At 37.0% G+C, this 14,648-nt stretch overlaps 1 long non-coding RNA gene across 1 annotated transcript in view; it reads left to right on the top strand.

Moving 5' to 3' along the window:
- The window catches only part of LOC127584416 (uncharacterized), a 37,319-nt gene extending 23,736 nt beyond the window's left edge, over window positions 1–13,583 (top strand). Inside the window, exon 3 of the long non-coding RNA XR_007958382.1 lies at window positions 13,431–13,583. This is a non-coding gene — a long non-coding RNA (uncharacterized LOC127584416). The remainder of the gene's footprint in view (window positions 1–13,430) is intronic.
- Window positions 13,584–14,648: the final 1,065 nt, after the last annotated feature.

The raw sequence follows: 14,648 nt of genomic DNA, 5'->3' as shown, positions 1-14,648 counted from the left end.
CCTAGTAAACTTCCTCTGCACCCTCTCTGAAGCCTCAGCATCCTTCCTATAGTGAGGTGACCAGAATTGTAAGAAGTGCAAGTTAATTGGTAAATTGGTAGATTGATTTATTATCACATGTACCAAGGTACAGTGAAAACTTGTCTTGCAGATCAATTCATTACAACAGTGCATTGAGGCAGTACAAGGTAAAACAATAATAGAGTGCAAAATAAAGTGTTACAGTTACAGAGAAAGTGCAGTGCAGGTAGACAATAAGATACAAGGTCATAACGAGGTAGATTGTGAGGTCAAGAGCCCTGATAATGATGTCCAATTAATTGTTCAATTAACTCTCTGGTAGCATAGTTTTTGTGTATGATGCCAAAAAGAAAATCTATGCTCAGCTTTACTTAACTGTGCCCTAGACTGGCTCCTTTTCCCCCAGCTGTATTGATCTCCTGGTCATTCACAACTGCCTTCAATTATAGGTTTCTTTCAAGTAATGGAACCACAACAGCAATAACTTGTATTTATACACCTTTAACACGAAACATCCCAAGGCACTTCATATGAATGTTATCAAACAACATTTGATAGTCAGCCATGTAAGGAGATATTAGGACTTTGGAAAGAAGAGCTTGGTGTGCAGGTTTTTTAGGACAGAGAAGCGAGTTCTTTCTGGTGGGGTATGTTGACGACAGCAAACTTGAAGCAGTGTGGGAAAATACCTGAGGAGAGAGAAAAGTTAACAATATCGGATACCCTGGGAACTAGGAAGGGAAGTTGAAAGGTCAGAAGTTTAGTAGGAATAGATCAAGAGAGAGGAGGTGGATCTCATGGACACGTCAAGCCCAGAGGGTATGCATGGAGATCAGAGAGAAAATGATGCCAGTTGTCTGCCATATACATTCATCAATGTTCCAAGAATATCAATGAACTCCATATTAGGGAAAGGGTTAGGATAGGGGAGAGGAATGATTTTACTGGTGAATTCATCAGAGGTGGAGATAATGACATGGTTGAAAATATCAGTGGTGCATGAATGTTGTGCTAAATACAGAGCAAAGGGCCAGTGGAAAGTTACAGTATAGTTCTGGGTTGTATTCAGCCTATGATCAAGAATAAGTGGATGATTTAAACTAAGTTTAAGTAATAATAACAATGTAAGATGACCATGAAAAGCACAATGAATGATTACAAGTTCCATTTCAATTTAACATTTCATTTATTTTAAATATGGGCTTTTGATATTCTGATGGAAGCAACTTTTTTTTTTAGAGAATTTAATTACTTTCAAGCACAAATCATTCAATTAAATTAAGAATGACAGGGAGGAGTAGATCTGCAAAAGTATGGTGCCTAAACAAGTTGAATTACATTAAATCTGGAAAACCCCCAATTTTCTTTTGGTTTCTTCATAAAAGACTGCTTTCAAAGTTTGCCTGGCCCAGAATTTAGGAGCAGATTCCACAACACATTAAAATGAGAACTTGACTGCCTGTTCATCTAGCACCTGAAGGGATGAATAGATGTATTGCAGGGTTTTTTTTGTTCTAATCTACTACCACATGAAAGCACATGAAGATCAGATCATGTAAACCAAATAGCACCTGCAGATTTCTAGCCGTCTGAAGAAAGCTTGTGAAAATAATATATCAAGAAGTAACTTGGCCACATCTATGAAGTACTAAAGGTATATTTCAAAAGGATGAACTATTTTAGTTATAGCAGCATTATATTCCCTTTACCATCCTTTGCTCTGGGAGATTTTCAATGTAGAAGATTTATACGAAAAAGTAAAATCTAGTTTTTGATATTTTTGCATAAATGTTAAAGAAGTAAAGATTTTACAAAGCCTTGGGATTGTGATTACACATTGAAAAATGTTCACTTTCGGGCATTTTAAGACAGTAAAAGGAATACAATTTTATGGTGCATGCATAAAAGGTAGCTATCAAAATTTTACTCCAGTAGATTTGCCAGTTGCATATTTAGATAGAAGAATTAAAGATGTCTTTATTGAGACATAGAAAATCTTAAAATGGATTGACAAGGTATTTTGAGAGGCTTTTTCCTCAGATTGGAAAGTTTGAGTGAGGGGGTTATGGTCATGTGAAGAGGGATCTGAGGACTAAGATGAGGATTTTTTTTTTGCACACGAGGGGTGTAAACTTTTGGAATTCCCTGTTCTTAAGGAATGTAGATGTTGAGTCATTTAGTATATTCAAAACAGTATTAGATAGATTTTTGGACATGAAGAAAATCAAAGGATCCAGGGAAAAGGCCTGAAGGCAAAGAATTAACCATGATCTTATTGAATGGCAGAACAATCTTGAAGGGCCCTACAGTCTATTGCTTTTTCTACCTTTTTTTAAGGCACGTGGTACTGAGGACAAAAATGTTTCTACATTGCTGCAACTTTTATAAATTGTCTGAGGTAACAAATTATGTTCCTTTCTGTTTTGAAAATTCACAAAACAATTTGCCTGGTGAAGTGGAAAATCCTCAATTTTGAAAATAGATAACTGCCTCTTCATAAGTAATGAAGAAGGAGAAATGTAAGCACAGACACTGTTTGAAAAATTACACAAGAAGTTTGTTTCCAATCATCGCTATCCACTTCACATGGTTTATTGTACTGGAGGGTTGTGCATCCAAGATCCTGGTCCTGACATGCTCTATAGATGATCTGATTGGCTATAGAGGATTTTGGAAAATTCTGAGATCTTAGAAGGTGCAATATAAATAAAATTTGTACACTTATTCTGTTCATCCATGTTTTAGCAGGTTCTTCTTCACTCTGCAGACTATTAACAAATTACCCCAACTTCAAAGAGGAGCACAATAATGCAAGTATCCCTCACTAAATAATTTTTCCTCAGTCCAGGTGACATTTGCCACATTGGCCAAGCAAAAGCACACATTTGTATAATGTTCAAAGTTGCAAATCAAAGAAAGAGTGAGTAATCCAATTCTGCAGCCATGCAGGTGCAGGGAGCAATTGGCTAAAAATGAAAGCTTGAAAATTTCACACAACAACCTCAACAATTTCATTATTAGGAAGGGATTAAATTTTTCCATGACCAGCAAGTATGTGATGCCTGCATGTTGAAACCTGTTACCCAGAATACTGCCATTACACTTCTATTCTACAGCAACCTACTATACCACCTCTGATAACTTAAAGTCATATATCAGGATAATTAATTAATGATGAGACTAAGCTTATGTCTGACAGAAACAAGCACCCCTATATGATTAACGAAAGTGTGGTAGATCAGAATTTTGACAGAAAGCAAGAGACTCCAGAAACATCGTGGCTTGCTACATAATACATAACAATGAAAAAAATGTTTGTTGCTTCCAAAAACTGGAGGATGGAAGGGCAAGCCACCAATCAGAAACCCAGGAAAGAAAAAAATATCTTTTCGCCCAAAGTCTTCAATAAATAAAATTTATATATCAGAGTGTCTCCCCTGCACCCCCCCCAAACTCTTTCAAAGTAAAAGTTTTACTTGTTTCCTTTTTAAGACAGGACTCCACCACCTCGCTCCAAAACGCTACAAGCAACCCCAGGGTCAACTTTGAATTATTTATATATAAGTCTTGAAATTGGTTATTTTGTCTTCCCTAATTATGCATACCAATGAGGATTCAAATATGACAACACTGTAAACCGTTCATTTGGTTTCTAAGGTCTAGTATGAAACTAGGCAAAATGCATTCCACAGACATTGAAGATTAGATTAATGCTATAAAAATAGACAATTCCATCTATATATGTTACTATTGTTACATACTATTTTGTGGTTATGAGTCATTTAGGTAAGTGATTTCACTGACAGCAGGATGAAAACTGCTGGAACTCAGAATGTTCACTGCTGCCAAAAGTGAATCTGTGAGCTAAGAATTTCTGGTTTCTAGCTCAACTCCTAATGATTGAAACATTACTCATAACACTGAAATGAAAAACATATTTACAACTGGGGATGGAATAACGAGCCATAAAAATGTGTTCGCTGTCATCTGACAGGTATGTGTGTTTCAGAAACAGTTTGATCTCAGAGTACCCTGTTTCACCAGGGCTCATAATGTTAAGTTTAAACAGGAATTTGGGAAGATAAGTAACTTCATGTGAAACAAAAAAAATGGATTGGGGAGTTAGGATATGTGTAGTTTAATTGCTACTCAACACTTAGCTACCCTATGTGGATCAATTTGGTCTTTAATAATAAAAAAAGTAATGATTGGCACCTTTTTATACTGAACTGGGTACCCTAATGTTTATGTTCATTAGCAGGATTAAGACTTCAAATGGAAAATGTATAAGATGAAAATACTTGTAATGGAGTGAATGTGAGTACAACAGTGAATGGAAATTAAAGTAAATTGTCTGTGCAGAACTCCACTGAGAAAAGAAATTATGTGACCACATCATTATGGCTTCAAGATACTTTTAGATCAAAAAATCCCTATCAAACATACGTGTGATGTCTGTGCCATCTTAACGGAAAACTCACTGAATAATGCAGCACCATCTCCCATTGAAACAAGCAGGGAAGGTCTTTTGCTGGTGGCAATACTGGGAAGAAGAGGCAAGAATAGACCTGGGATGAGTGTTTGTGATCCTCCAGACTGCAAGAATTAATTAGAGAAAGTTAATGAAAATACTTAACTTGTTCTCTTCTGATGTCTGATGAGCTCTAAGTTTTCAGACTGCTGTCAGGCGGTTCATTCACCTGCGTCATAATCACCTGGTTGTACTTAACTAATTACAGCTTATTGGGTGGAGTTGTCTACAGTTGTGTTGCAAATTTATTCCTTTGTGGTGCCAGTGAAATGTATTTATTTGTTTCTATCATGTGAGTCGGGATAAACAATAAACCATTCTCTTGATTCTCTTGATTTTACTTCTTCGGGCCTCTAGATTTTATGTTGAATAGAGTAGCTATAGGCAAAATGGCAAAGGGGTTTTCTTTCTTCATTCAGTGTTTAAAATTTGAAATCAATATTGTAATTTCAACTGATCAAGGATAGAAATGTTATATGTAAAATTTGATGAAAGTAATGAGAGTTCAGGGCCAATTTTGGATCTGATTCATAAAGGTGTAGGTAATCTTGGATGTCAAGGGATATCAGGGTTAGATAAAGAAAAAAAGGGAAAGCATTTGGTAGGTATAGAGCACTGAAAATGGGGTGGGCCCTTTGGAGAATGTAAGAGAATGCTTAGAAAAGGAAATCAGAAGTGCAAAGAGGGCCATGAAATATCACTGGCAGATCAGAATCAGAATCAGATTTATTATCACTGACATATGACGTGAAATTTGTTGTTTTGTGGCAGCAGTACAGTGCAAAGACGTAAAAATATATAAATCACAAAAATAAATAAATAAATAGTGCGAGGAGAAAAAAAAGGAATAATGAGTTAGTGTTCATGGGTTCATGGATTGTTCAGAAATCTGATGGCAGAGGGGAAGAAGCTGTTCCTAAATCATTGAGTTTGGGTCCTCAGGCTCCTGTACCTCCTCTCTGATGGTAGTAATGAGAAGAGGGTGGGTCCGGATGGTGAGGGTCCTTAATGATGGATGCCACCTACTTGAGGCACCACCTCTTGAAGATTTCCTCAATGGTGGGGAGGGTTGTGCCCATTATGGAGCTGGTTGATTCTATAACCCTCTGCAGCCTCTTGTGATCCTGTGCATTGGAGGCTCCATATAAGGCTATGATGCAACCAGTCAGAATGCTCTCCACCATACATCTATAGAAATTTGTAGGAGTCCTTGGTGACATACCAAATCTCCTCATACTCCTAATGAAGTAGAGCTGCTGGCATGCCTTCTTCGTGATTGCATCAGTGTGTTGGCAAGGGAAATCCTAAAGCATTCTACAAGTACACTAAGAGCAAGAGGGTAACCGGGAAAGAATAGGACCCGTTAGGGACCAAAGGGGCAATTTGTATGTGGATTCAGAGAAGGTCTTAAATGAATACTTTTCATTTGTATTCACCGAACACAAATACATTGTAGTTGGAGATTTCAGTTGGGACAGAGAATTTCTAGAGCACCTTAAGATTTAAAAGGAAGATGTACGTATATTATGTCTTAGTGGTCTTAAAAGTGGATAAATCCCCAGGGCATGACGAGAAGTTAGTCAAATGTCAGTGGTAGGAAAACTATTGGAAACAAATCTAAAGGACATAATTAATCTACACTTTGAAAGGCAGGGATTGACCAGGGATAGTCAGCATGAATTTGTTGGTGGGAGATCCTGTTTGATTAATTTCAATGAGTTCTTTTGAACTCAATATATTGATGAGGTCAGTGTGGTTTTTGTGGTTTACATGTAAGACCTTTGACGAGATCCCACATGGAAGGCTGGTCCAAAAGATTAGAGCCCATGGAATACAAGGCAAGTTGACAAATCAGATCCAAAATTGTCTTGGTAATAGGAAACACAGGGTGAAAGTGGCAGGTTGGTTTTGTGATTGGAAGCCTGTGATCAGCAGTGTACCACAGGGATCAGTGATGGGACCAATGCTGTTTGTTATATGTATTAAAAACTTACATATAAATGCAGAGGTATAATGAGTACATTTACAGATTACAAGAAAAGTAGTGTTGTTATTGACAGTGAACAGTCTTGGGCCATTTACTGTGTATGCCCTGCCCTAATTTCCCAAAATGCAACACTTTGCACTTGCCTCCATTAAATTCCATCAGCCATTCCTTGGTCCACTTTCCCAACTGATCTAAATCTTGTTGTAATCTTGTTGTAATCTTACTTAACCTTCTTCACCTCCACCATACCACAAATTTACTATCAATGCCACTTACATTCTCATTGAAAAGATTAATATAGATGACAAACACCAGTGGACCCAGCACTGGTCACAGGCCTCCAATCTGAAAAACAACCTTTCACTACTACCCTCTGACTCCTACCACCAAGCCAATTTTGTGCCCAATTGGCTAGCTAACCCTGGCTCCCATGCAATCCTCTGGACCAAGCTACCATGCGGGACCTTGTTAAAGGCCTTACTATGTCCATGTGGACAATATCTACCAACCTGACCTCATCAATCTTCTGGGTCACCTCTTCAAAAAACTCAATTCATGAGACTCAATTTCCCATGTGCAATGCCATTGCTGACTATCCCTAATCAGTCCAGGTGAAGGGTCTCAACCTGAAATGTCGACTGTCCATTTCCCCCCCACAAATGCTGCCTGACCAGCTGAGTTTCTCCAATGTCTTAGTTGTTGCTCCAGATTCCAGCATCTACAGTCTCTTGTGTATCCATAATCAGTCCTTGCTTTTCGAAATGCAGATAGATCCTGTCTCTCAGAATCCCCTTCTGTAGCTTTCCCTCCACTGATGTTAGGCTTACTGGCCTGTAGTTCCCTGGCTTGTCTTTGCAGCACTTCTTAAATAAATGGTTCCACTGTTGTCTTTCCCTCTCTCCTCTGTCCTCATTCATCTCCTTCTATTTACACCTTCAGACAGATCAGGTGCAATTCACAAGCCTTCACTTGTATCATTCAGTCTCTCAGTCTCCAAACTATCATAATAATTTCCTTTGTTCTTTCCTTCTCTGCAACGTTTTCTAGTTTCTGCTGAAAGGTAATCAATCCAAAATGTTAACTTTCTTTCTGTCTCCATAGATACTTCCTGACCTGGTGAGTGTTTCACGCTTTTTCCCTTTGTCTCAAATTCCCAAGTGGAGGTTGTTTAGCTCAATTGATGAAAATCAAAAAAAAAACTGCAGGTGCTGGAAATCTAATATAAAAACTGAAAATACTGTGAATATTCGGCATGTCGGACTGTATCAGCAAAGAAATGAAGGGTCTTTCACATGAGGCATTGTCTCTGTTTCTCTTCCCACAGATGTGGCCTGACCTGCTGAATATTTCCAGCATTTTCTGTTTATATTTCAATTCAGTAGAGCTCCGGTCACAGAGCTTCTGTATGATAGATGTTGTTATCAGTATAAACTTCCCCATATTTCTCAGCAATCAGACAAGGAAATCCTTCTGTTGAACTGGTGCAAGGTTAACCTGGGCTCCCAGTAAAGACTACACTCCAGCCTGGCTGCAGGTAACAGCATGGTCCACTGCACAGAATATCAGCAAACCTCGGACAAGAGAAGACTCTGCTCCAATATAAACAAATACACTGATCCCAGAACTGTACATCCAAATTCTGCTGATGTGGTTGGTATTAATACGCATTAATGAAGACATTATAAATATTGGCTTAAGTATAATCTAAACATTACATGTTATTTGCTAGTGCTGGTAACCAACAAAAGGTATTATAAGTAGAGCAATGCATTAAATTGAGACTCTGGATCTTGACCTTTTTTCTTTTAATTTGCCAAAGAAGAAGACAATAAATAATGCTCCTTTCTCAGATTTTTTGCAATTTATTGTTCTGCTGGTCTTTTCCAATTTATTAATCCCATAAGGATACTTCTTCCAGATAGTCCACTTATCTCCAAATATCTTGAAACAATATTTTTCCAATCCTTACAAACTATTATATAATTCTGGCAAACATCCAGTGAGACATTAGGTTTCTTTAATCCTGTTGTCAGATCCCCATGTCATGCACATCTTCAATGGACAGAGTAAAGCATGTAGCTTATCCCAAGACAAATTAGAATACTTGATTGGACAGCAGGAATGCATAAGGACAATCCGATAGGTTTATTTTATATGCACCCACAGAAAGAAATAAGAATTCCTCCATCAGCTTGTTTTTTGCTATTTAATAAAAGCAGCTTGATGCTAAAGCAACTGAGTGACAAGTGGAATCCTCAACCACTAAGTTAAATCCTCTAATATGTTCACCTCTCAAACTACTTGAAGCAAATTCCCTGTTGCTAATTGGACAATCTGAGTATTATAATTTAAATGTTGAAACACAGACAGGGTGGTGAAGAAGGCATTTGGCATGCTTGCCTTCATAGGTCAGAGCATTGAGTACAGGAGCTGGGAAGTCATACTGCAATTTTACAAATCATTGGTGAGACCACACTTGGAATATTATGTGCAATTCTGATCACCCAGCTATAGGGAGTCACAAAAAATCTGACAAAGGATCATTATTCCTTGTTTTCTTCTTTGGCAAATTAAAAACAAAATTAAAAGAAAAAAGGTCAAGACCCAGGGTCTCAATTTAATGCATTGCTCTACTTATAATACTTTTTGTTGGTCACAAATAAACTAGAAAGAGTGCAGAAAAGAGAATGTTACCAGGACTGGAAGACTTGAGTTATAAGGAGAGACTGGATAGGCTGGGGCTTTTTTAATATCTTAAATCCTTGAATGTCCATCTTCACTTGAGGTGAAGGCGGCAATGTATATGCATCCCTGATGCACACCTACCAAGGTAATTACAGTACACCCAACTCATCAATGAAGAAAGGAACTGAGAAAGAAAAAAATACTTTGAAGATACCCTTAAGACAAGAATTAAGAGATGTGGCATCGGTGTCACACACTGGGTGATTGAAGTTCCAGAAAAAGATTTTCTGACAAAGATTTGTCAGAGGATGAATGACCACCTTTGAGGAAAATATTTTGCCATGGTCACTTTTAAGCACCAGAGGAAAAAGACCAACAACTGTCTCTTGGCCTAATCCTGTCTTCCAGCATTATCTGTAACATCTGCCAATGAGTCTGCATAACTAAGATCAAATCCCTCAATCACTTAGGGATGCATCAAAAAAAAACCTTTATAAATGGTCATTCTTGACTACAGGGAGTTACTGTGGTTGCTGTTTATGGCACGCTACTGGGTGCAAGTTAGCTGCCATGGTTTAAAATGATAAACAACAAATATACTTCAACAGAATCCTGCAGAGGCTAGATATCTGAAATAAAATAATTCTCGTGCTGTGAAACCCGCATTGGAGAGACTAAGGTGCCTTTGTGGTTGTTTTGTGGAATACCTTCGATGAGTCCACAAGCATGATGCCAAGCCTCCAGTTCCTTTTATTTTAACTTTACACCTACTCCCACCCTGATTGGTATTTGTGGATCTCCACTGTTCCAAATAAGCTCAATAAAAGTTCATGGAAGAATGGCTTATGTTTTCATAAAGCACTCTACAGTTCTCCAGTTTCAAAAGTGAGTCTAACAATTCCAGATAATAACAACTACCCCCCTTTGTTTTGCAAACATCAGCTGTTGATAATAATTCCGCTGCCAATTATACCACATCTACGACCATCTTTTGTTTCTTTATTTGCCCATTGATATCCCCTTCTGTCTTGTACCATAATTTTTTTGTCATTTATATCTTATTTAATTTAACCTTAATAAAGACTCTTCCTTTTGTTCTTTCCTTCCCTCTTTCCCTTCCCAATCTCTTCATTTTTTATAACTAACTACATTGGTAATTTGCTCTAGTTCTGCCAATCATCATTGATCTGAGATATGCTCTTTGATCTGCCGACTATATCCCACATTTTCTGTTATTTTGTTTCATTATTGAAACGTAGAGATAGGCACATTGAATTTGCGAAAAGCACCATCTAAATGCAAGATCTTTTTATTTCAGTTGTTGATACTTGATAGTTTATCCTTGACCTATACAATGAACTCAACATGCTACATTCTAAATAAGTGACAACGGAACATTCAGATAAGCTGTCCTTGCATGATGCCTGGCGTCAAATGTTTGGGCAAAGTCCCTAAGATAACCTACACTTTCAATACCATGCCAGGACCATGTTATCAACTCCACAATTTGAGAATTCAACCTAAAAGAAAATCCAGAAGAAATCTCGTCACAAAAGCATTATGTAGATTTGGAATGCACCACCCAAAAAGATTTAGTGTCAAATGTACAACTTTGTCAGAAAATCTAAATGGCCGGTTTCAGATTGGTCACCAGCTTTACATTTTGCTTGATTTTCCTTTCAATTGACATTAATTGAATCAATTGAAATTACTGCTTATTTTTGGATCAAAGGTAAATGTTCTGAATCAATTGTGTGTTTAGGTGCTCTAAATGCACTTAGAAAATATGTTTAAAGGTTACAGAGAAAAGGTAGGAAATTGTGATTAAAAAGATACAACCGTAGTGACCAATAGAAAGGGAGGAGTTTAGCACAGGGCACATGGTATACTTCCACTCCTATTACTGATTTAACCAATGGAAAGGTATTGAAAGGCTTTGTTTCTAATTATGCACAGAAGAAACCAGTGCCTTTGAAATATTTATGCCTGTTTAAGGAAAATATACAGCATTGGTTTTTTGCCCTTCATACTCCAACTGTAACCTAGTTCTTAGTGTTTCTAAGAGTATGGAAACCAAGTAGCAAAAATGATTTAAATGAGTCACTGCGGTGTATTGAATCTACTTTGTAAGTGAGCTAAGATTCTGAGTAACATCACATGGGTTGGAACATTGGATATCTTATACTATCCTTTTAACATTACACCACTAAAGAGTTGGAAATATAAATCCACAGTATCAGAACACAGCAAGACTTTGAACTCACCTGATATATTATCCAGGTATTTCAAATAGGGAGGGGTATGTAAAGAAGAGATCGAGAAAAACATGTATGTATTTATTAAAGCTAGAGATGATCTCTATATTATTTGCAATTATATTTGCAGCTGCCAAGTAGAAGATTAAAAAAAACTGATTTGTATCCAAAGTGTCACCAGCCATTTCTTATACAACTGCATCAACAAAAGAGAGAACTGACAGGTGTATTCAGCAATGTTAACATGATACCCGATTCACTGGCCCATTTCACTGATATCTATAGTTTAATCAGCAATGAGGATTTTTTGTGCATAGGTTCATGGGTACCACATCAAGCAGAGACAAGTCTCTTGAATTTTGTCTGGGACAAAACAGTAAACTGATACCACGTATGTGTGTGAAACTTTACACAAAATTTATGATACAGTGATAAGAGAGAAAAAACATCAGTATCAAATACCAAACGATAATCAAATGTTACAGGAGGTACAAAGCCAGCCACAGTCAACAAATTGTTTCTCAGTGTTAATATATTTACATGGAAAAATATTTCCTGGAGCCAAAGATATCAGAAATTTTCTCTTGCCTTTTATGCTTATCAAGGTAAGTGTGAGGGAAAGTCACATTTTCCACCTGGGTACCTATTGTCATCATCTGAGGGTCCAAGGTAGGTAGGCATGTACTAAATAAGACTATTTCTCTATTGTGCCTCTACAATATGCCTTCATTGAACTATTGTATTGAAGATTTTTTTATTTCACATGCTTGCCATCTTGTGAGTGCTGAATGAGTTTACTATAAAACTATTGTATTCATTATGTATTTACAATAAAAACCCAGCATACTCAAGGTAAAATTTTAATATTGAAAGTCTTATATAAGAGATGTAGTTGTTTTAATTCTTTCCTTTAATATATGATTGATCACAATGTTACAGTTGTTTTGTTGTGCATTATTTTTACTATTCTATACAAATGTCTTAGGTGGAGGAATATTTTTCTGGGCCAGGCAGCGAAACCTGAGACTATCCTTTTCTAAGCTTGACCAAGACTGATCTCACTTTTACAGGGACATCATCAGAGATCTCCAGTCACCCATGTTCCCAATCCCTCAGCCACTTGCTGAACATGCAGTGATTCCAGTTGGGTACAGTATAACTCTGTGGGCTTGTGGCTTATTGTGTCACTCCTCCACCACCACCACCATATTATTAATCTCATCCAGTGTTAAAACCAAAGTCATAGGCTCCCCAAGGCCAACTGAAACACAATCACACACTGAAGTGACTCGCCACCATATTCTTATGTTCAATTAGGGATGGGCAAAAAATGCTGTCCTAGCCATTGATGCCTACATCCCATGTGAATAATTAAAAAAAGTTAAACCAAGTCTTTGTCTGCCTGTTCAGATGAATGTAGAAGATTCCATGGTTCAATTAGAAGCTGTTGTTCTTGGCAAATACTTTTTCTACAACAGTCATGTTGACCTTAATTGATACTTGCAGTTGTGTTTCATTTGATACTGAAGTATTTTTCAAAAAGTAATTACTTAGGTGTGAAATTCTCAGGATGTACATATGTAGGTGTTCAAAAAATCTATGTCTTTTTTCTTTCCTATAGTTGTATGTATTTAGAAGCGAAATAAATCCTCAAACTACAACAACTGTCCAATGAGTAAATAATAAAATTGTAGGTATGAACAGAAATCAGGTTAAATAATTATAAATAATAATATATAAAGAATAAATAAATGATCATAAATAGCTTATTTTCTTGCTCCAGGTCAGAAAATCATATGAAAGGAAGGTCATTTACCAAGGATTAATATCATATTGTAAGGAATATGTTTCAAAGGATTGAAGTTCTTTGGAAATACATCTCAAAGGCTTGTGTAGTGATCCTGTATGTTATTATTGGAATTCAAAACTTTTATTTTTTTGATTTTTACAGAAATTTCCCAATTGGCTTGTCTCTCTGGAAGTGAAGCCATGTGAACTCATCACAGCGACCTTTTTAATTTTTGACATACTGACTACTGGAAACCAATGCCAATGATGTTATCAGCATAGCTAGTAGATGCATGACACAGTCAATAAATGACCTTGCTTACAATTCACCTTTAATTCTTCTAGACATATTTTTTTAGAATTTACATCCATAATTTAAGTAAATTAGATGATTTTTGATATTAAAGTCTGAAAAATAATCTTAACTATGAGATATGTGGTAATTCTTGACCACAGATCCATATTTCAGCAGTCCGCCATGATAGACACAGTTGCTTCAAGGTGTTGTGCCATCATTTTAATTGATGTAATTAGCCTTTCATTTCTTGGAGCAGTATAATGGGTTAAGGATTGAGTATTGACTAACATGGTATTTTGTGATGTGTATATAAGGAGAAAATATTCAAGTCACTTTAGATGCCCATATAAGAACTGGGAAAATTCTTTAAAAAATAAAAAATAGTGTATGTTAAGAGTTTGCAAATGTAACCTGTGGTTTGGATGGTAGAGCATCATTTGATATCTTTATATTGCTTTTCCCAATTTACGCCTTTTGAGGTTGAGCACAAATTAAGATGGCTGCACCCTGTCATTGTCAGTGGTCTGTCCTCAAGGCAACTGTTACTAATGGATAAAGGATTATTTTCCACAGGTATCATGCTTCCACTACTCCTAGTTTTGTGTTGTCATCTACAAGGGGGAGGGAAATATGTTAGTAAACACATTACAACATGTCCAGGTGATATCCCTGCCATGATAATGTGTTCAAGTGCAAGATGACCATATGAGGCTTGGAGTAGTGGAGAGTTTGTGAAGCTGTTCTTTGGATACTTGTTTGTTGGGAGGGAATTTTGGTGAAGTTATATTGCATGGAGCAGTGTGTAAAGCTTATCTTGATCACATGTGTAATGTTATTAAATTTCTGGTGGTACTACATTTATGTTCTCGGGGCTTCACTCCTAATGTTCACACCAAATGTGACCATTTTTCTTACTACCTCACTGTGGACCTGGAGGGCTTTTGAGACCTTCTAGGATAGAGAACCTATATCTATTTATGCACCACACCCACCCAGGCATCTAGAATTGTGTCTGAAAACCAGGGTGTGCATTCTCTCTTGTGCTCTGCCCAGTCCTCCTTCAGGTTTCCATAACTTTGCAAT

This window comes from Pristis pectinata, chromosome 2 (assembly GCF_009764475.1).
Source record: "Pristis pectinata isolate sPriPec2 chromosome 2, sPriPec2.1.pri, whole genome shotgun sequence".
NCBI classification, from domain to species: domain Eukaryota; kingdom Metazoa; phylum Chordata; class Chondrichthyes; order Rhinopristiformes; family Pristidae; genus Pristis; species Pristis pectinata.
Note: the sequence above shows the minus strand (reverse complement) of the source record. Positions and strands in the feature narration are given on the sequence as shown.